General features: G+C 35.6%; 1 non-coding gene and 1 pseudogene across 1 annotated transcript; both read left to right on the forward strand.

Annotated features, from left to right (window-relative positions):
* Window positions 1–11,006: 11,006 nt before the first annotated feature.
* On the forward strand, window positions 11,007–11,103 carry LOC122101144 (annotated as a pseudogene).
* Window positions 11,104–14,986: 3,883 nt separating this feature from the next.
* LOC122101141 lies at window positions 14,987–15,093 on the forward strand. The gene has a single exon (XR_006146315.1). It is a non-coding gene; the product is annotated as a U6 spliceosomal RNA (small nuclear RNA).
* The last annotated feature ends 6,206 nt before the right edge of the window (window positions 15,094–21,299 follow it).

Below are 21,299 nucleotides of genomic sequence, written 5' to 3' on the forward strand. Positions count from 1 at the left end.
TAATGCACTCTCTTGGACAAGATAACAGCATGATAGAAAAAAATGGTAAATAAAATTTAGTGAATTAGTTTGACTAATTACTTTGCCAGAACAAAAAGGAAAAATATAATTCAAAATCACTTGACTTAAAAGAATGATGAAAGAGTAGTGAAGAGAGATGAGAGAAAATATAGAGGAGTGTTCTGTCTCCAGTATTGCAATGGGTTCTTGATCTTGTTTCTTCCAATCTATCTTCACAAGCTATCAAGTGTGGCTTAGGACTGGAGTATCCAGTGCAGAGAAAGAGAACTCAGCGAAGAAAATATTTGCAGCAGATGCAGGTGATTTATAACCTTAGACAATCTATTTAAATCTGTTCAAAATTCTCTGCTACCCCAAACTTCCCTCTTTGAACAGTTTTGTTTGCTTTTCCCAAGACTACCCTTCATTAAATATTTAAAATTTTGAGAGGTCATATTTATTCTATCTAGAGGTTGCTGTTTGCTTGTGATTTTTGTGTGTTTTTGTTTTTTGTTATGTTTTTAACTGAATTTCAAAATGTTGTGCAAGTGTATTACAATAAATATGTCTATCTAATTTTCCAATGCTCCTGGGTCAGAGTGACTCCTTCTATCATTCTCAACCAACCCCTTCTCCAAGATTTATTTCAGATTTACCACTTCTTTTGTCACATGTGTACATTGAGTATTCTAGGTGTACTTGCCCCTTGTTCCATTTTTCATTCATTCTGTGTTTTTACTATTATTCCTTTCTGGTTTCAACTTCCTGATAGTCATTCTGTTAAACTATCTGTTAATACTTTGAAAGGTTTATATACATTTCATGGAGTTTCAATCCTGCATATACTTGAACGTATGTCAGCTTATATTTCCATATTTCATTCATCTGCAATAACAATTTGCAAGACTGGAGATGTGATAATATTCTCATTCATTTGGAAGATTAATCTTTAGTCAACAAGAAAGTTTAAAAATGCCTCAGAATATATTCCTAGCTACCAGTTTTTTTTTTTAATTTAATTTTATTTTATTTGAGAACATACTGTACAGAGGGGTTACAATTACATGGGCAGGATAATGCATACATTTCTTACCAAGCATTGCAGCCTCCTCCTTTGTTTACCCTTCACCTCCCTTCCCAGCCTCCCCCCTCCCCCCCCACCCAATCATACCCTCCCTCCCCCCCCCCACCGACATTGTAAAGCTGGTTTTGACATGACATTTTGTACTTCTCATTGTTGCAACAGGTCCACCTGAATCCTTAAACGACTTGTTTGTCCCCGTCTCCTCCACATGTTATACTGACATCAAATATAGTAAAAGCGGGGGTTACACTGTGGGGGAGGGACATACAAAGCAACAAAGAAATAATCTTATAAATACATTAGAAACACATGCATGAAAGAAACAGAAACATTAAAATACATATTTGAGGGTTCGTTTTCCTAACATCACATTCTCTGACTTTTTCCGCTTGACTCATACCTATACTAGATATTGCAAATAAGGGAAACCATGGGACCTATGTGTCTTTGGGCCTGGCTTACTTCACTTAATATTATTTTTTCCAAGCCTTTCCATTTCCTAACAAATGGGGCAATGTCATTCTTTCTGATGGAGGCATAGAATTCCATTGTGTATATATACCACATCTTCTTGATCCATTCATCTACTGAGGGGCATCTGGGTTGGTTCCATATCTTAGCTATGGTAAATAATGCTGCAATAAACATAGTTGTGCTGGTAGCTTTAGTGTGGCCTTGTTTGTGATCATTTGGGTAAATGCCCAAAAGTGGGATTGCTGGGTCATTGGGGAGCTCTATGTGGAGTCTTTTGAGGAACCTCCATACTGCTTTCCAAAGTGGTTGAACAAGTTTACATTCCCACCAACAATGAAGTAAGGTTCCTTTCTGTCCACATCCCCTCCAGCATCTGTTGTTGTTAGAGTTCTTGATTTTTGCTCTGCAATCTTATACAATCCCATTTGTCCAACCTTTCTTTGATTTGTTGTGTTTCCGGGTCTCTATTTAGAAAATTTCGGCCTGAGCCAAGGAGACCCAGGGTTTCTCCTATTCCATCCTGTAATGTTTTCAGAGTGTCTGCTTTGAGTTCAAGGTCTTTGATCCATTTGGAGTTGATTCTGGTGCAGGGTGATATATAAGGATCTAGCTTTAGTTTTCTACATGTAGTTAACCAGTTTTGCCAGCACCATTTACTGAAGAGGCTGTCTGTCTTCCATTCTATTGTTTTAGCTCCCTTATCGAAGATTAGATGGCTATAGGTCTGTAGGTTCATTTCTGGGTTTTCAATTCTATTCCATTGGTCCTGAGGTCTGTTCTTATGCCAATACCAAGCTGTTTTGATTACTATGGCTTTATAGTAGAGTTTGAAATTTGGTATTGATATTCCTCCAGCAGTGTTCTTTCCGTTGAGGAGCGTTTTTGCTATTCGGGGTCTTTTATTGTTCCATATGAATTTTTGGATTGCCTCTTCTATTTCCTTGAAGAATGAGGGTGGAATTTTGATAGGTATTGCGTTGAATTTGTAGATAGCCTTGGGAAGTATTGCCATTTTCACGATGTTAATCTTTCCAATCCAGGAGCATGGGAGGTTTTGCCATTTTTTAAGTTCTGTGTTGATTTCCTTTTTCAAGATTTTAAAGTTTTCATCATAGAGGTCCTTCACTTCTTTAGTTAAGTTAATTCCTAGGTATTTTATTTTTTGTGGGGCTATTACAAATGGAGTTGCTTTCCTAATTTCAGCCACACTTTTCGCATTGTTGGCATACAGAAAAGCCATTGATTTTTGAGGGTTTATTTTATAACCTGCTACTTTGCCAAAGTTTTGAATCAGCTTGAGTAATTTGGGAGTGGAGTCTATGGGATTCTTTAAATACAAGATCATGTCATCTGCAAAGAGGGAGAGTTTTATTTCTTCTTTCCCTATTTGGATCCCCTTTATGTCTGCATCTTGTCTTATTGCTGTAGCTAGGCATTCTAATACTAGATTGAAGAGAAGTGGAGAGAGTGGGCATCCTTGTCTTGTTCCTGAGTTAAGAGGAAATGGCTTTAGTTTTTCACCATTGAGTATAATGCTGGCTGTAGGTTTGTCATATACAGCCTTTATTGTATTGAGGAATGTTCCATGGATTCCTAATTTTTCCAAAACCTTCATCAGGAAGGGGTGTTGGATCTTGTCTAATGCTTTTTCTGCGTCTATTGAGATAACCATGTGGTTCTTATTCTTGCTCCTGTTGATGTGATGAATAATATTAATTGATTTGCGTATATTGAACCAGCTTTGCATCCCTGAAATGAATCCTGTTTGATCGTGGTGTATGATTTTTTGGATGAATTGTTGAAGTCGGTTGGCCAAAATTTTGTTGAGAAGTTTTGCATCAATGTTCATCAAAGAAATGGGTCTATAGTTCTCTTTCTTTGATGAGTCCCTGCCTGGTTTTGGGTGAGGGTTATAATGGCTTCATAGAATGTGTTCGGTAGTGAGCTTTCTCTTTCAATTTCATTGAAGAGTTGGAGGAGAAATGGTGTGAGCTCTGCTTTGAAGGCCTTCTAAAATTCCGCTGTAAAACCATCTGGTCCTGGACTTTTCTTAGCTGGGAGGTCTCTTATTGCTGTTTCTATTTCAATGCTTGATATGGGCCTGTTAAGATAGTTTAAGTCATCTTGGTTTAGTTTTGGCATGTCAATATTTGCTAGGAAAAGGTCCATTTCTGTCAAGTTCTCAAACTTATTAGCATAAAGTTTTGAGAAGTATTCCTTTATAATGTTCTGAATCTTGCTTGTTTCCGTGGTGATGTTTCCGTTCTCATCTCTGAGTTTATTAATTTGGGTGTGCTCTCTTCTTTTTCTGATAAGATTTGCTAAGGGTCTGTCAATTTTGTTAAGTTTTTCGAAGAACCAACTCTTTGTTTTGTTGATTCTTTCTATAGTTTTTTTGGATTCTAATTCATTTAATTCTGATTTAATTTTGATTATTTCTTTCCATCTACTGGATTGGGGTTTATCTTGCTGCTCTTTTTCAAGGAGGTTTAGATGTGTCATTAAATTGTTAGTTTCAGATCTCTCCAATTTGTTGATGTAGTAGCTCAGAGCTATAAACTTGCTTCTGACTACTGTCTTTGCTGTGTCCCAGAGGAGCTGGTATTTTGTGTGCTCATTTTTGTTGAATAGCATGAACATTTGAATTTCCTTTCTAATCTCTTCCATGACCCACTCATGATTCAGCAGTGTGTTGTTCAGCCTCCATGTGATACCGGACTTTCTTTGGTGGCTTTTGGTGTTGAGTTCTAATTTTATTCCCTTGTGGTCAGAGAGAATGCAAGGTATAACTTCAATGTTTCTGAATTTAGACAAGTTTGCTTTGTGGCCTAAAATGTGGTCTATTTTAGAAAACGTTCCAAGTGCTGCTGAGAAAAACGTGTATTCCGATGTTGCTGGGTGAAAAGTTCGGTAAATGTCTGTTAAGTCTAGTTGATCTATGCAGCTGTTTAGATCTGCGGTTTCTCTGTTGAGTTTTTCCCGAGTTGATCTATCTAGTGGGGAGAGTGGTGTGTTAAAATCCCCAACAATTAATGTCTTTGGATCTATATGGGATTTGAGGGAAAGTAGTGTTTCTTTGATAAATTTGGGTGCTCCATTGTTTGGCGAATAGATATTTTGAATTGTAATATCCGCCTGAAGGAGAGATCCTTTAATTAGTACGTAGCGACCTTCTTTATCTCTTTTCACGAATTTTAATTTTAAGTCTATTTTATCTGATATTAGGATTGCAAATCCTGCCTGTTTATGGGGGCCGTTTGCTTGTTAGATTTTGTTCCAGCCTTTAACATTGAAAATGTGTTTGTTTTTACGGGCAAGATGTGACTCCTGCAGGCAGCAGATAGAAGGGTCTTGTTTTTTAATCCAACTAGACAGTCTATGTCGCTTAATTGGAGAGTTCAGTCCGTTAACATTAAGAGATAGGACTGAGAGGTATTTGGGAGTTCCTGCAATGTTATCTACCTTCTTGGGGGCTGCGAAAACTGGGTTCTTCCTATGGTTCTTGGCTTCTCAGTTTGGGTGCAGTTTCTTGGCCTTTATTGCGGTCTTGTTGGTTTTCTATGTGTAGGACATCTTTAAGAATCTTTTGTAGGGCTGGTTTGGTGGAGATGTATTGTTTCAATTTTTCTTTGCTATGGAAGGTTTTTATTTGGCCTTCAGTTATGAAGGAGAGTTTAGCAGGGTACAGTATTCTTGGTTGATAGTTGTTTGTTTTTAGGGCATGGCATACATCATTCCAGGCTCTTCTTGCTTTGATTGTCTCTGCTGAGAAATCTGAGGTGTTTCTAATTGGTTTCCCTTTATAAGTGATTACCCTTTTCTCTCTGACAGCTTTAAGGATCTTTTCCTTGTTCTGAGTTGATCCTGTGTGGATTATAATGTGGCGGTGGGATGTCCTATTCTGGTCTGGTCTATTTGGGGTTCTAAAGGCTTCTTGTATCTGGACAGGCCTATCTTTTTGCATGTTTGGGAAGTTCTCTGCTAGGATCCTGTTAAACAAATTTCCTAGACCATTAACTTCTGTTTCTAGGTGCTCCTCTACACCCATTAGGCCTTCTGATGGTGTCTTCCAGGTGTTGGATAGATCTATCATATTTCTTGGACTTGTCTTGGATGGTTGTATGTTCTTTCTCTATAATATCTAGGCTGTCTTCAATCCCTGAGATTCGATCTTCTGCATGGTCTAACTTGCTGTCAAGACTCTCTACTTTGTTTTTTATCTCTTTTCCTTCTAGTTGGTCAGCTTTGATGGCTTCAAGTTCTTTGTTGAAGCTCTGTTTTAGGTCTTGTATGAATTTCTTTACTTCCTTAATTTGGTGTTCAGTGTTTGTCCTCAAATCACTTAGTTGATTGGTTATGGTTTCTTTGGGCTCCCATTCCTTCTGTTGGGTTCCATTCAGCATTCCCTTTGTGGTCTCCCTGACTTCCTTCAGCTCTTTGTTAATGGATTCCATGAATGCCTTTAGTAATCTTTGTGTGTTCTCTACCTGGTCTCTCAATTCCTGTATTACTCTTTGATTAGCTTCCTCCCGTTCGTGGGATTCCTGCAGATCTCTTTGAGTGTTCTCAGCCTGCTCACGCCATTCCTCCCTTTCTCTTTGAGTATTCTCAAGTTGTTCACGCAAATCCTGTATCAGTTTTTGAGTAGCTTCCTCACGCTTATGATATTCCTGTATAAACTTCTGGGATGCCTCCTCTCTCTCCCTATCACACTCATACAGAGTCCTTTGTACGTTGTCAAACTTTTCATTTATCATGTTTGCCAGCAGTGTTTGTAGAGCTGTTTGGGAACTCTCCTCTGGATTATTCATTATCTGTTCTAACCCCTGATTATCAAGATTGGGAATTGAGATACCCGAATTTGCCATTTTTCTTGTGTTTTTCCGCTTACTCTGCCCATTTGAGATGAAGATAGCACCAGTTTTGTGCTAGAACACTATCTTAAGGCAACCATCAACCAAAGTTTGCATTTGTACAGTCAATAGTCTACAGATACAATCTAATTCAACAGATATATCTATTCGACATCAAACAATTATATGTTAAAGGGCTTCGAACCACAGAGAGGAATTTGGAAAACCAGAGATTATTAGGGTTAGGGAGAGATGTGGGTAAAAAATAGGTATGGGGAGGCACAGGGAGAGTTACTATGTCCTAATCACAATGCAGGAAATAGGTTGGGTAGGTTGCAAGTAGAGAAAGAGAGAAAAAAAGAAGAAAGGGAAAGGGGAATGAAAAGAGACCAGAAAAAAAATAGAAACGTAAAAATTAATGTTATTTTAGAGATTAAAAGACCATCTATTTATAGAGGAATATGAATATGTTGAGAGAAAGGGAGGGACATAGAGGAGATGTGAAAAACTTTAAAAAAATGCTTAAAATATTATATAGGTATAAAGAGGTAGTACTGCTATTAATGAATTTAAGTCTCAGAGGTTTTGAATTGAGTAATAAGTTTGTGGATTAAGTGTGTACACAATGGGGGATAGGGTCTACTGGTTAACTACGGGTTTATCTGAGGATGTGCAGGACAAGAGTTAAGTCACATAAAGAAGAACAAAGAGGAAAAGATGGAAAGGATAGGAAAGTGAGAAGAAAAGATCAGAAGTTCAGTAGAGCTAGACAAAAAACAAAAAGATAATTTAGAATGAAAGAAAAAGAGAAAGAAGACAAGAAAAGAAAGGAAAACACACATTCACGTATTCCTAAAATAAAAATTATAAGAGGAGAAAAAAAAAAAAGTTAATGGAAACCAATTATTTTTTCAGAAGAGGCAAAAATTAAAGATTAATAAAAGTTTTAGAAAAGCAAAAAAAATTTTTTATATATATAAGGTAACAAAAAATGAAAAAAAAAGAACAAAACAAAAAAAAAGAAAAGAAAAGAAGAAGAAGAAAAAAAAAGTTCTTTGATTTTTTTTGGGGGGGGAGGGGTGGGAAGAGTCCTGTATCTCCCTTTTGTCTGTAACCAGAGTCTGGTTGGAGTCTCTGGTCAGCTTGAGGTCCTGTGTCTTGATTGGTTTCTTAACTCAGTTTGTTGGAACAGGCAGAAAAATGCTCTGCTTTAACCAAGATTTTGAGATCCCCCTCCCAGGTTAGTTTACTGGGAGGGTGATCTGCTTTGAGAATCACAAAAGAGGGGGATGCAGTGATGAGGCTAGGTTCTGGGTAGAGTTGAGGCCTTTCAACAAACAATAGCTTTTCCCTGGAGCTCTTTTGTGAAAAAAACTCACAGCACCCAGCCTGGAGCCATTCTCAGGGTTTCCGTTTTTCAATTGATTGTGGTGGCTGCTAGAGGGAGGGGCAGCCTCTGGCTCTGGTTACCCGGTGAGGAGAGCCACTCCAATGGCTGGCGCCTGATCTGGGTGACTTTTCCCTGGATGGAACTGAGTCTGTGAGATCACTTCGCCGTTAAGTTCTTGTGACCTGCTAAATGACTCGTTTTATTCCAAGGCCTGAGCTGGAGCTAGCCGCTCCTCCGAGCTTTGTGGGTATCCAAGATGGAGATCACCGGTGCTGGGGGGGGAGGGGTGGCCTTCCCTCCTCTGCTCCCTGAGAAGGAGTGAGGAAGTCGGGCTTCTACTCACGCCGAGTCTTGGATCCTGGGTAGTCTCTGGTCTGCAAAGTGCAGGATGAAGTTGTCCGCTCCTTGTCGGTTCTTGCTGGTGTTGAGTAGAATCCGCTCGTCCACTGCGTCTGGCTCCTTCGTCCCGGACTGGGTCTCAAGTATGGCCCCCACGGCGGTGGTCGCTGCTGCGACCCTCCCGCCGCAGCAGCAGCTGCTGTCAGGCACTCAGATGTGTCTGCTTAGCTTCCCCTCTCTTGACTAACTCTCTGTCCTGTGATGGCACACTTGGTGTGATTCTCTGGCTTGGGACTGTTCACTGGAACTCTGAAACTGTTTTCTATGCAAGAGCTTGTTCAGATTCCAGCTTCTCCTCCGCCATCTTCCTGGAACTCCATCCTAGCTACCAGTTTTTATGAATGGATTTGTACAAAGTTTTGTGATTATTTTATTTGACATGGGATAATATTTTTACTACCTATAAGTTTTGGAAAAGGAAGAAAACTAAAATTTACTATTATAGAGGAATATGATTGAAATAGAAGACAGATTTTATATTTGTCACATCTCTGATGAGTACCCATATTCAAGATTTAAAGTCTTATTTCATACTATGTTAGACAGATAGGGAAAACATAAAACAACATATGATAAGGCAACTATTTGTGACTTTTTAAAATGTACCTTATTAAGTGATGAAATTTACTTTATTAGCTAGTGTTTGGGTTTGAATTATGGGAGGTTGATCTATTTAACACATTTCTGGAAGGCACCTACTGAACAAAACAAATATTGGGGGGTACTATTTCTACACTTTAATGAATGGTTGAACGTGTTTGGCTTTAGTGCTGGGTAAATAATTCAACTCTATTGTAACTTGCTCCCTACACTTGTAAAACTTGTAATGTCACTAAGTATCATTTACTTGTCAAATGTTATTTTGGTGAATGTGATTTTAAAAAGTTTTGAAAAAGAATATATTTTCAGGAGATTAAAGGTAGGTTATCATTGCCTTGAGAATGATAGCATTTTTAAACTACAGAACCAAGATTTACTGTAGTACCAGTAGTTTGAAGCATTAAGGATCTTCTCAATTAATGTTTTTCTGAATTATGATTGACCTGTAAGTAAAGTTTTCCTTGCCTTGGTAGACCAATTATGGATCTATCGTTCCCAGAACAATTTTTAGGCCTACTTATACTGGACTGAAATCTTTCAGTAATCATTAGGAGAGGGGTATAAAAATAATTTTGTGACATTTGTGATCTTGTTCACTCATATGGGCTGGGCATCTGTAAATTTAAAGTTGTAATTACTGTACTTTCTCTCAGATATTGTGATCTCATCTTTCATTTTAAGTTGTCTTGCATTTCACAATTGCTTACTGCTGCGGTCCTGAAATACTATAGGAAATGAGAAATTGAGATGGATTTTCAATTACTTTCTGTTGGCATGTTGCATGGGCCTAGGTGAGAAATCTTGCCCTTGTTATCTAATGATGCGGATAACTGGAACCTGGGATCCTAGGACCCTTGGGTCCTGCAGAAGAATAATACCTTGTAGACATCATATCAGCAAAATTTGTGTATAATCATTAGGAATGCTTCAGAAATATGGAGAAAATCAGTGAGTTAAAACAATAAACAGAGTAGCAGCGTAAAATCCCTTATAGATTAGAGGAAAACTATTTTTTTTTGCAATGTGAATTCAGAAGACCAAGAACATTAGAATGTATCACAAGTTTATACCAAAGATATTGCATTGATATTTTTATATTCTAATATGTATTCTAAACCTAATTATTTATATTCCAATTCTATTTATTGGAATAAATACCTATTTATTTGTCAAATTATCAATTAATTCTAGTAAGTTTCACTGTGTGAACTAAAATATCAGCACATATAAATATAAAATGTATAACTATATATAAGAAAAAGGCACACGTTTTGCAATATTCTGTTGTGGTTAGAGTATCAAATTATTTAAAGTATTTAATGTATTATTTCATTATCTCTACCTCAGTGTTTGGTAGAGTTGGACCTAAAGCTTTACCATTTGAAGATTTACAGCCTAGTGGCAAGAGGAAACACTTTGATTAAAACATTAACAATTTAAGGCCTAATATCGAGGAGAGACATATAGACTTCTCTTGTAACTCTGAAAATATTTGGTGATAGAAATGCAGTAGTGTAAATTCCTGCCTGGTTGGATGGTAGACTGGCCAGGACATTAGTTAATCATGCATATGAACAATTTTTTCACCTTCTTGGCTTTAGATACTTTTGAAATATTAGGTATAATAACCAATTATATTTTGATAAAATACCTTCTAGCCTAAACATTTCTATCTGAACTGTTCCTGTCTCTATGATCCCTTGTAATTAAGATTAGTTTTGTTCCAGTAAGAAAATCTATGCTGTCAGGGTAAGATATTCTGGTTCGTCTGTTCCTAAATGGAAGACAGGTAAAGGGTCAGGTAGACATTTGTGCCAATAAGATCTCATATAGGAATTTTTAAGCTGCAGAAGTTTAGAAGTAGCTCTTAAGCAAGGCTTACTTTGAATCCTTAGCTCCACAAAGCTAACTCAGCTGATAAATAAGTCCTTGAAAAGCCATCACCTTTGGACCTAGCTTTAAATTCTTCAAAGTATGATGAAATCTAAAATGAAAAAGACTTAAAATACTCATTGACAAAAAAATTGCAAATGTGAGCAATCGAACAAACAATATAAGTTTTTTTCCAATATACACAGAATTTTAGAGAAGTAATATCAATAGCATTTTTAGGAACAATATGTTTTCCTAGTTACAAATAGTCAACCAAGGATATATGCCTGTATAAAGATTGCATCATTAACTACTTAAATTTAGAGGATACTACATGCTTCAACAGCAAATCTACCCTAATTGCAATACAAAGTTTAACACGGCACTTGCACAAGGATGATAGGAAAATTTGTGTAGTATTCCATATTTTTCATTCTTCAGATGCAAGAAATGAAAAAGTTATTAAAAATTGATTACAAAAATACAGTTGTAACGATACATGTAATTCATTGAATTGAAAGTTAGTTTGACATCAGTGTATTAAATCATCACCTTAGAAAGGCCTTTACATAGCATAACCTTTACAAGACTTTTGAAATTAGATAACATTTTCAATTTATCCCAAAGAAATAAAATACTATAAGGATCTAGGGGAAAAAAAAGAATCTTAAACTATTTCTATATCGAATGCTATCTGAAATGACACATTTATTAATGAACCTATATATTATGAAACAATATAGAATTAAAAGTATTATATCTAGGAGAGAATTAAATAGATTATGGATATTATACAAACAGAATACAGATTACTTTAAAATATCCTTTTTCAGACAAGCAACAGAAATATCTTTAGTTTCTGTATCACTCATTTCAACAGATAAGTTAAAATTATTTCTGATTATAAAAATCACAAACTTTGCAGAAATCATTATAGATGTATACAAACAAATCTTGAATACATTTTGACATCGAAGTTAGGCAATTCACTTGGAAGAATAGCATGGAATCCATGAATATTTAAAGTAAGATATTAATGTGGTTTTGTATTGTGAAAATATTTTGTATGGACACAAAGATGGATAGGCATTTTTGAAATTTAAGAAACTTAACCAAACCTTTATGACTTAGGAGAAAAATTTTTGCAGCCTTCCACAACTTCAAAGAGGTGATACATACTTAACCTTTTGGCAATATCAAATGCAGCTTCTTCCAAGTTGTTCTTGACCTGGTTTGATATAATATTTCAATAGAAGCAGATCCAGCGTACCTTTGTTATTTCTATTCCCAGCAGCAAGATGCAAGGTTGTCAAGACTTCTTTAGTTTGGGCATTGGTATCTGCATCATGATGCAGTAAGAAAGAAGCCACTCTGGTATTATTCCACATATAAGCACTATGTCTAAGTATCTACTGTAGGCTTCTGGCTGAAGAGAGCTATACTCATCATCATCCCTAGTATTCATATGAGTGGCCTTTTTGGAAAGTAGTCTCTGCACTGTAGTAAGCCGATTATTTTCAACAGCCCAATGAAGAAATTTGCTTGGACACTTCTCTATTTTTTTCTAGCAAATGATACCATTCCTCACTTTTTCATCTAGTTCCTTGTCTTCATCAGAATTTCCTAACTAGAGACTTTGAGTACCAGTGGGAATGAGGTGTACATGTATTCCCCAATAGTTCATGTTGGTTGAAGTAGTCAGAAAAATCCAGTGAATTTTCTACTTCTGTTTTTTCACCATGATTTTTTTCTCTTTTTCCATTTTTACTATTTGAAATTATTCTAACTGGAGAATAGGGAATGGATAGAGAGCAGAAGAAATAAATCCAAAAACAATCTTCACAGAAGCAAATTCTCAGAGCTATTTCATGACTTTGCAAAGGATAAAGTGGCTGAAGTTAGTATAAATTTAGAAGTATGAAAATGGGAGGGGGGACCAAGATGGCAACAGGGCAGTAGGGAAACGTCACAGCTCTCCCCAACCAAAAAGAGAGTTAGAGTTCCTAAGCTTAACCTCCCCAAGAGACCGACAAAAACAAAAAGATGAACACCCAGAGAAATACAGGAGGTGGAAAATAACAAAAAAGAAAGAGAGAAAAAGAATTTCAGAACAGAGAAGCACGAAGACTCCACCTCCAGTGCTTACTGGTGGCAAGCAGCGCAGCAGGGGCTGCTGGAGTCCCAGAGAAAAAGGAGGCTGCCTGCAGATCACCCACGCAGAAGGACTTAAGAAAAGAAGAAACAAAGAACTTCCACTCCTCTGGTCGAACCACTATTAAATAACCCCATGCTGCTGATCACATGTATGGTGTATATGTGTACACCATTATATGTTACAGACCGTGATAGACAATTTGCTCCAGGAAAGCTACAATGAGTTTGTGACTTTAAATGAGCATCATCATCCCAAAATACTGTGAAAATTGGCAAATTTTGTAATCACTTAATTACAAAAAAAAAAAAAAAAACCCAGAAAACTACAAGTGGAGCTATGGCTCAAGTGGTAGAGCATGAGCCTTGAGCTGAATTGCTCAGGGACAGCTGCCAGGCCTAGAGCTCAAGTCCCACGACTGACAAAAAAGAGAGAGAGAGAGAGAGATCTTTCATGTGATGGATTCTAACATATTTATAAAATTATGTTTTTATTGCTTTGTATGTCCCTCCCCCATGGTATAACCCCTGTTTTCACTATATATGAAGTTGATGTATGTGGAGGAGAAGGGAAAAAACAAATCGTTAAAACAGAGATACGGGGAGGACCCATTTCAACAATGAGATGTACAAGTCTTTATGTCTAAAAAAGAACTTTACAACTTTGGTTGGGGGGACGGTGGGGAGGATACGAAGGGATGGGAAGGGGAAACAAAGGTAATGTGCTCATTATCTTACCCATGTAATTGTTACTCCTCTGTGCACTATTTTCACAATAAAAAGAAGTATGAAAATGACCAAAATGTAAAAAGATATTCATATATTTCATTATATAACCCAAACCAGAAAGCAAATGTTGTTTAGATGATTTCTTAAAACATAGTCTTTCAGAAGCTGGGAAGGGGGCTCAGTGGTAGAGTGTTTGCCTTGCATGCATGAGGTCCTGGGTTTGATTCCTCAGCACCATAGAAGAAGAAAAAGACAAAAGTGGTGCTGTGGCTCAAGTGGTAGCACCATCTTTGAGCTGAAAAGCTGAGGGACAGCACTCAGGCTCCAGAGTTCAAGCCCCACAAAAACAAAAACCAAACCAAAAAACTAAACAAAACACAGCTCTCACATTTGTAGCCTCAATTCTGTAAAGACACTGCTTCAGCCTAGGACTAAGATTTTAAGTGTATACATTTATCAACACTTCTGATTCAGATTTCTACTTGAGAAAATTTTAAATCAATATTTTGTTCTTAATTTTTCTCTTTGTACATTCACATGCATCAATAAAAAATGGTGTGGACATCCCAGTAACATTCTCAAAGTACCTCCTGATGATGATTTATGAAAAGTTGTATTCTATTACAAAAAGGAAAACAATGCTACAAATAAAGAAAACCAATAATTAATTATTAATGTTTAATAAAATAAAAACCAAACACCAGTGTTTCCAGTTTTTGAAGTGTTCTACATATTAGATTTTCCTATTTACTCATATTCCTGTACATTTAAAACTGGCTAAGATTATGATTTCACAATAGTTTTGTAGGCTACGGGTAGCCTTTAAAGTTACCCACTAAGGTTATTCTTTCTTTATGGCTCATCTCATCATTTGTATATGGCTTATATCATCATTTGTTTCTCACTAACATATAAAAGAAGCCCTCAAGTTTTAACAGAAACTGTGTAGTTAAAATCTTAACTCTTCTCTCTGTTTCTTTACACAGACTTTGTAACTTCTCATAGTAAAGTTTCTATAAACTCTGAAATGTACATACTTAGTAGTATATGTCTGCTACCATAAATCTTAAATACTTTATGGAAAAGTTTTATGACCTGCCGAACAGTCTTAATTTTGGCATATATAAGCAAATTCCCAAAATTAAACATATTTAAAACAATAAAATTTTTAACAAACCTTAGCACTTGCTACAGTGCTCATTATGACAGGTGCCATGTATAGAATAATTGAATTTCTACTCTTACACCTCTCTTGAACAACAAATATCTGGAATTATTTTGTTTTTGACATATCTAACTTGACTTTATTCTTAAATGTGTGCTTACATAAGAAATATATGGTTCTAAAATTTCACGACAAGTCTTTTGAACTTATTTTTGTTGAATTTTCTAGTTTAGGAAAATCAATTCCACTTTATGTATAAAAACTGTTCTGTGATCAGTTTGGCAACACATACACTAAAATTGAAAAAATACAGAGAGAATTAGCATGACCCCTACGCAAAGATGACATGCAAATTCATGAAGATTTCCACATTTTTACAACAACAGATGCTGGAGGATATGTGGACAGAAGGGAACCCTACTCCATTCTTGGTGGGAGTGAAAACTTGTTCAAGCACTTGGAAAGAAGTATGGCGGTTCCTCAAAAGATTCCACATAGAGCTCCCCTATGACCCAGCAATCCCACTTTTGGGCATTCATCCAAATGATCAAACAAGACCATACTATAACTACCAGCACAGCTATGTTTATTGCAGCATTATTTACCATAGCTAAGATAGGGAACCAAACCCGATGCCCCTCAGAAAATGAATGAATCAAGAAAATTTGGTGTGTGTGTGTGTGTGTGTGTATGTATTTTCCTATCTATCTATCTATCTATCTATCTATCTATCTATCTATCTATCTATCTATCTATCTATCTATCTATCTATCTATCTATCTATCTTTCTATCTATCTATCTATCTATCTATCTAACTACACACACATATATATGTATATATATTTGTATATATGTATATTTATATACATAAATATAAATATAGATTGGAATGTATATATATGTAAGGTATCCCTTACTTGCAATAAATAATATAAGCAGAAAACTGGGATAAGCAGAAAAGATCAAAAGCTACATGCATATTACTAAATAAGATGATGTTAAGCTAAATGAACCCCAAGATAAGGACAGAAGTGTTTTTTTTTTATTCTTTCTTACTGTTGTTTCTAACATATTTATAATGTACAATGTGATTTTTTTTGTTTTTTATTTGGTCCTCCCGCACAGTATAAGCCCTGTTTTCACTGGATTTGATGTTGGTGCACCTACATCCTGAAAATACACTTCTCTAATTTGGGGAAAGGGAAAAATCAAAATACTTAAATAGAGATAAAAGTTGAGCCATTGTAACAATGAGATGCACAAGACAACATGTTGGGGGGTGTGGGGGTGTGGGGATGAGAAGTGTACTTGTGGAGGTGGAGGGGAAGGGATGGTGGGGGGAAAAACAAAGGAGGAGGTAACAATGCTTGATAAGAAATGCACTCATGACTTTGCTCATGTAACTTTAACCCCTCTGTACAGTACTTTTACAATAAAAAACATTAGAAAATGTTCTGAGATGGAAGAGTTTATTTTATTTTACCCATATAATATTGTTAACAAAGAAATTAATGGGGGGAGGATTGGGTGGGGGGCCGGGGGGAGGCTGGGAAGGGATGGGAAGGGGAAACAAAGGAGGAGGCTACAATACTTGATAAGAAATGTGCTCATTATCTTGCCCATGTAATTGTAACCCCTCTGTACAGTATTTTCACAATTAAAACACACACACACACACACACACACACACACACACACAAACAAAAAAAAAAGAAATTAATGGAAAAGACTGACACAAAGATATTTTGAGTAAGTGTGTGAATGTGTGTGTGTGTGTGTGTGTGTGTGTGTGTGTGTTCGTGCCTGCATGTTGGTGTGCTCAGAGTTTTAACTCAGGGCTTCATGGTCTCGCTAAGCCTTTTCTCTCTAGATTGGTGAGCTATTATATGAGCTACATCTCCATTCCTGGACCTTTGCTAGTTTATTTAAATTTTGGAAAAATAATCTTAGGAATTTTTTGGCCTGATTGGCTTCCAACTCTTATCCGTAATTCTCAGGGTCCTGAGTAGATATGCAGAGTAAACAGGATTACACGTGTGACCAACCATCACAATGCTTTCAGAATAATTTTAAAAGTAGAAAAAAATTTACTTCACGGGGGGACTGTTTTATCATTTCCTACTTTTAAAGCATTTTGGAGTGATTATATGTGAATTTATTTCATGTTGAGATTCTTAAAAGAGAGTAAGTGATAGTATTTAAAAGTTTTAGTACTTTTTTAAAAGAATACTGGAACTGTGGGACAGAAGAAATTTGCCTCTCTTTGGACCTCAATTTATAAGCTCAGCTCTGTGCACGATAACCCAATGTCACCAACACAATCTGTGTTGAAGACAAAATGTGACAGAAAACAATTACCATGGGCAATAATTGCTATGCTATTATTTATTGGACAATATGAATATTGAATTGAGAGTGTAAGAGAATGGAGATATTTCACCTACCGTTTTTGTATTGTTGAAAGGCTTTTGGAAACTTTGACTCATTTCCTTCCTCACTGTGTGTCTTTGGGCCATGCACTTAGTGACTTTAATTACAATTTTTCTCAACTCTAAAATGGTAATAACATTAGCATCATAGCAAATGTTTTCTTAAGAACTAAGAGACATAAAACTTGTGAAATACTTAACATAAATTACTAATGAACTTTGAGTTTAGCCAGCAGTTTTTTTTAATACTAAACAGAATGTGCTATGTATTACAGAAATCAATACATGTAGTGAGCCACCAGAAGTAACGTTATCTATTGACTATGCTGTGCTTCCAAGGAAGCCAGGTGGATAACTTCTCATGCTGTAAATCAAACTGCTTATCTTATGTCTTGATAGTGCTAAACTATCAGGGTCAGAATAATGAAGGAATTGTAGACTGAGCTAAGATCCATATGAAAATGTTCAAAATTGATAAAGCCTAAAAGTAACTAAGCAGTATATTGTGTTTTTCATTATTTAAGTTAAATTGCAAAGAAAGGGAAGACCTAGAAGAATGAATTCTCTTTTTGATAACCTATCATAGGTCCTTAGCAGGATGAACTCTTTCCTCATTCTTGTAGAGTCATCATCAGATGAGAGGAACTCTATTATTTTGGTTGAGTCTTCCATTTATTCTTCAGTTTGAAATCTGAACTACATGAGACTGAAAGAAAACAAGGAAAATTAGACACACAGGCTTTGGAAAAAGCAATCAGAGTAAAATAAACTAAATACATATAGCCTTGTAAAAGGCTTCACTAAATTGAGTTATATAGTCTCAAGCATAAGCAAAAATGATTTAAGCAATATCATGTTATTGAAAATTGAAAAATGTTAGGTGTTGCTCAATATTTTCCTTTCTACTACCTGGAATGTATTATTGATTTTGTATAGAGAGATTAAAGATGAGATAAACAGGAACTTGATTAAAAATCGATAAAAGTTCTGAATAGACATATTTTCCAATATGCCCTGAAAATCACCAGTGGCTTTAAAAAGTTGTGTTTAATATCACTTCTATGCTGGCTTAATACTGTGTGAACAGAAGTCATTAGAGAAATGCAATTCAAAATTACTATGATACTACTACATAACTATTATAACTCTTATCAAAAATATTCGAAGGAACTTGGTGTGGTGGTAAAGGCTTGTAATTCCAAGCATTTGGGAAATTGGAGTAAGAGGATTTCAGCTTAAGGCCAGCCTGGGATACTGCACATAATAAAAACATGCCCTTTAAAAAAAACTTAAAAGGTAATAATGTTGGTGAGAGTGTGGAGCAAAGGAAATTTTCTACACTCTTGGTCAAAATATAGGTTAGTATTCTCGTTGTAGAAAGTAGTATGCAATTTTCTAAAGAAATGCAAAGTTGAAATATCATCTGACCCACCAATCATATGATTAATTCTTTCTGGGTAACTCGTAAATATATCTGTAGTTCACTGTTATTCACATTATTCACAACAGGCAAGATATAAATCAAAGTTATGTGTTCAACTACAGACTAATAAAGCAACTGTGGCACATGCACAAATATAATTTTCTGTTTCATCTTTAAAATAGCAAGAGATTTCTCCCATTAGCTACAACTTACAATGACCTAAAAGATGTAATCTAAATGATGTAAAATGTTGCTTTCTGATCTTTGTAAAACCACACACACACACACTCACACACACACACACACACCAACCTAAGCAAGAGAGAAATTTTTCAAAAAGTAAAGCAACTGATATTGCTCGGGCATTTAGGTCACAATATAGATGATAGTGGATATACAGGATGACCAAGTATAGAGTTGTAATGTATAACGTGAGGATACAGGGGACAACACTGGCCTTACATAGGAATGAAGCTAAATATGTAGGAGTTGGTCTTCCTTGTAGGGGTTTCTCTTTTAGGTGTTCTTCCTTCAGTAATGGATGAGATAAACGTAATTCTTTACATATACTTGCCTGTTTGCAGAAATAATAACAAACAATATAGCAATAATGTTTTATGCTCAACATGGAACAAAATGCCAAATTAATGTACATGAAATTATCCTTGATATAAACTAATTATTATTAATAAGGGAACCCATGGGACCTATGTTTCTTTAAGTCTGGCATCACTTGATGTGATTTTTTTCGACGATCTCCTATTTCCTTACAAATGAGGTGGTATCATTCTTTCTGATGGAAGCATAGTATTCCATGTGTATGTATGTGTGTATGTGTGTGTGTGTAACATTTTCTTGATCTATTCATCTACTGAGGAGCATCTGGATTGATTCCATATCTTAGCTGTGGTAAATAATATTGTGATAAACATAATTGTGCTGGTAGATTTAGTGTGGCCTTGTTTGTGATCACTTGGGTAATGCCCAGATGTGGGATTACTGGGTAATAGGGGATCATGATTGTGTACATCAAGGATAATATTAGTAGATGAGCAGAAGAGGTCAATTGCTATGTAGATATGACCATATAAGGTGATTCCAAGTGAAATGAACTCTAACACATGTTCTTCGTTGTTGTTGTTCTAATGTACTATGTGATTTCTTTTTAACTTTTTGTTTTTCCCCACTTATGATTTATCCCCTGCAGACACTATATTTGATTTTGATACCCTGAGTAGTGTAAATATGTTGAGCTGAACTAGGCAAGGGAAAGGGAAAAAACAAAATGGTGAGACAAAGGAAAAAGGGGGAACCTAGGTAACAGTGATACTCACAAGACAATATGTAGGAAATGATCTTGGTGTGGGCATTGGGAGGGAAGAGGGAGAAAAATGAGGGACTGGGTTACAAGTTAGAAAAGAAATAAATCTATTATCTTACTTACATAACTATAACCCTGCTTTAAATTACCTTGACAATAAAATATAAATAAAAAATAGAATAAAATATTCAAGAGCAGCAATACAGGAGATGGGAGTGGGGGAAATACTGTACTATACAAAGAAGACTACAACAGCTGTGGAGAACAGGAATTTTACTTTATCATAGGAAGTAATGAACTGGCGTACAGATTTTCAGCCTCATGTCAATCACTAAAAAGGGAAAACAAAATGCACAATCAGCAAACCAATAAAATAGAAAACTAAACAAGGTGGAGAGATGACTTGGACGAAGAGAAACAAATGACACAACTAGGAAACAAAAAGCTGGTAAGTTTTAAAAATATTACCCATAATTCTAATAAATGTTTTTTGCATCACAATTTGTTAGAACTATACTTCAAATCACAGTTTAATAGTATATCATTTTAATAATAGGTTACACATTATTGATTTCTTAATATTGAATGCTTAATATATAATTTTAATTTCAGCAGCTATAGAAAAGAAGAAAGTGAAGCTAATTTTAATGATATATTTTATGAATTGTAAAATTGAGAAGCATTAGAATTTAAATAATATATATTATTGTTTCATTTCTGTGAATTAATGTATTAGTTCAAAGTGTATTCTACACTTAGCACTCATCTTAACATCAAATAATAGATTATTCCACAATACACTTGGTTTTAGGTGGAAGGGTTCAGCACTGTGGTAAAATTCACACCACACAGTACACGAGAGTATGACTTCTCTCATCTAGCTTAAATGGTGGAAATTTGATTTCTGCATGCATGTTAAATACGTGTCTAGGTGATATCTATTAAATTATATACATGAGGAGTATTTCAGCTGATAATTAAAAGTCATACTCATTAATTAAATTTTTATTATTTTACAAAATAAATATTTATGGAGACTGAATTTCTGAGTAGATGATGGGTTATGTGTGCCAGATTATACATATTGAGGCTTATTTTATATTCCTGACATTGTTTCTACAGTTAGATTTAATTTTCCATAAGGGGTTAAGTGTATTATGTTGAATATATGAAAGTAAACTGAATGTTTATTCCATTAATCCTTTGCAACTTGTCTAATCCCAATATAAATTATCCATGTGCTTGAAGTAATGAAAATAACAACAGATATAAGCAACAGATATGAATCAGTCTTAGTAGACAAGTATTTTCACCTTTATTTTTATAGTTGATCCTCTTTTACACTACAGAATATTATTGGGAAAATGTGCTCCAGGCTGACCACAATTGCAGAATATTATGGTTTGAT

Source organism: Dipodomys spectabilis, unplaced genomic scaffold (genome assembly GCF_019054845.1).
Source record: "Dipodomys spectabilis isolate Male_0828 unplaced genomic scaffold, ASM1905484v1 ptg000633l, whole genome shotgun sequence".
Lineage (NCBI taxonomy): Eukaryota > Metazoa > Chordata > Mammalia > Rodentia > Heteromyidae > Dipodomys > Dipodomys spectabilis.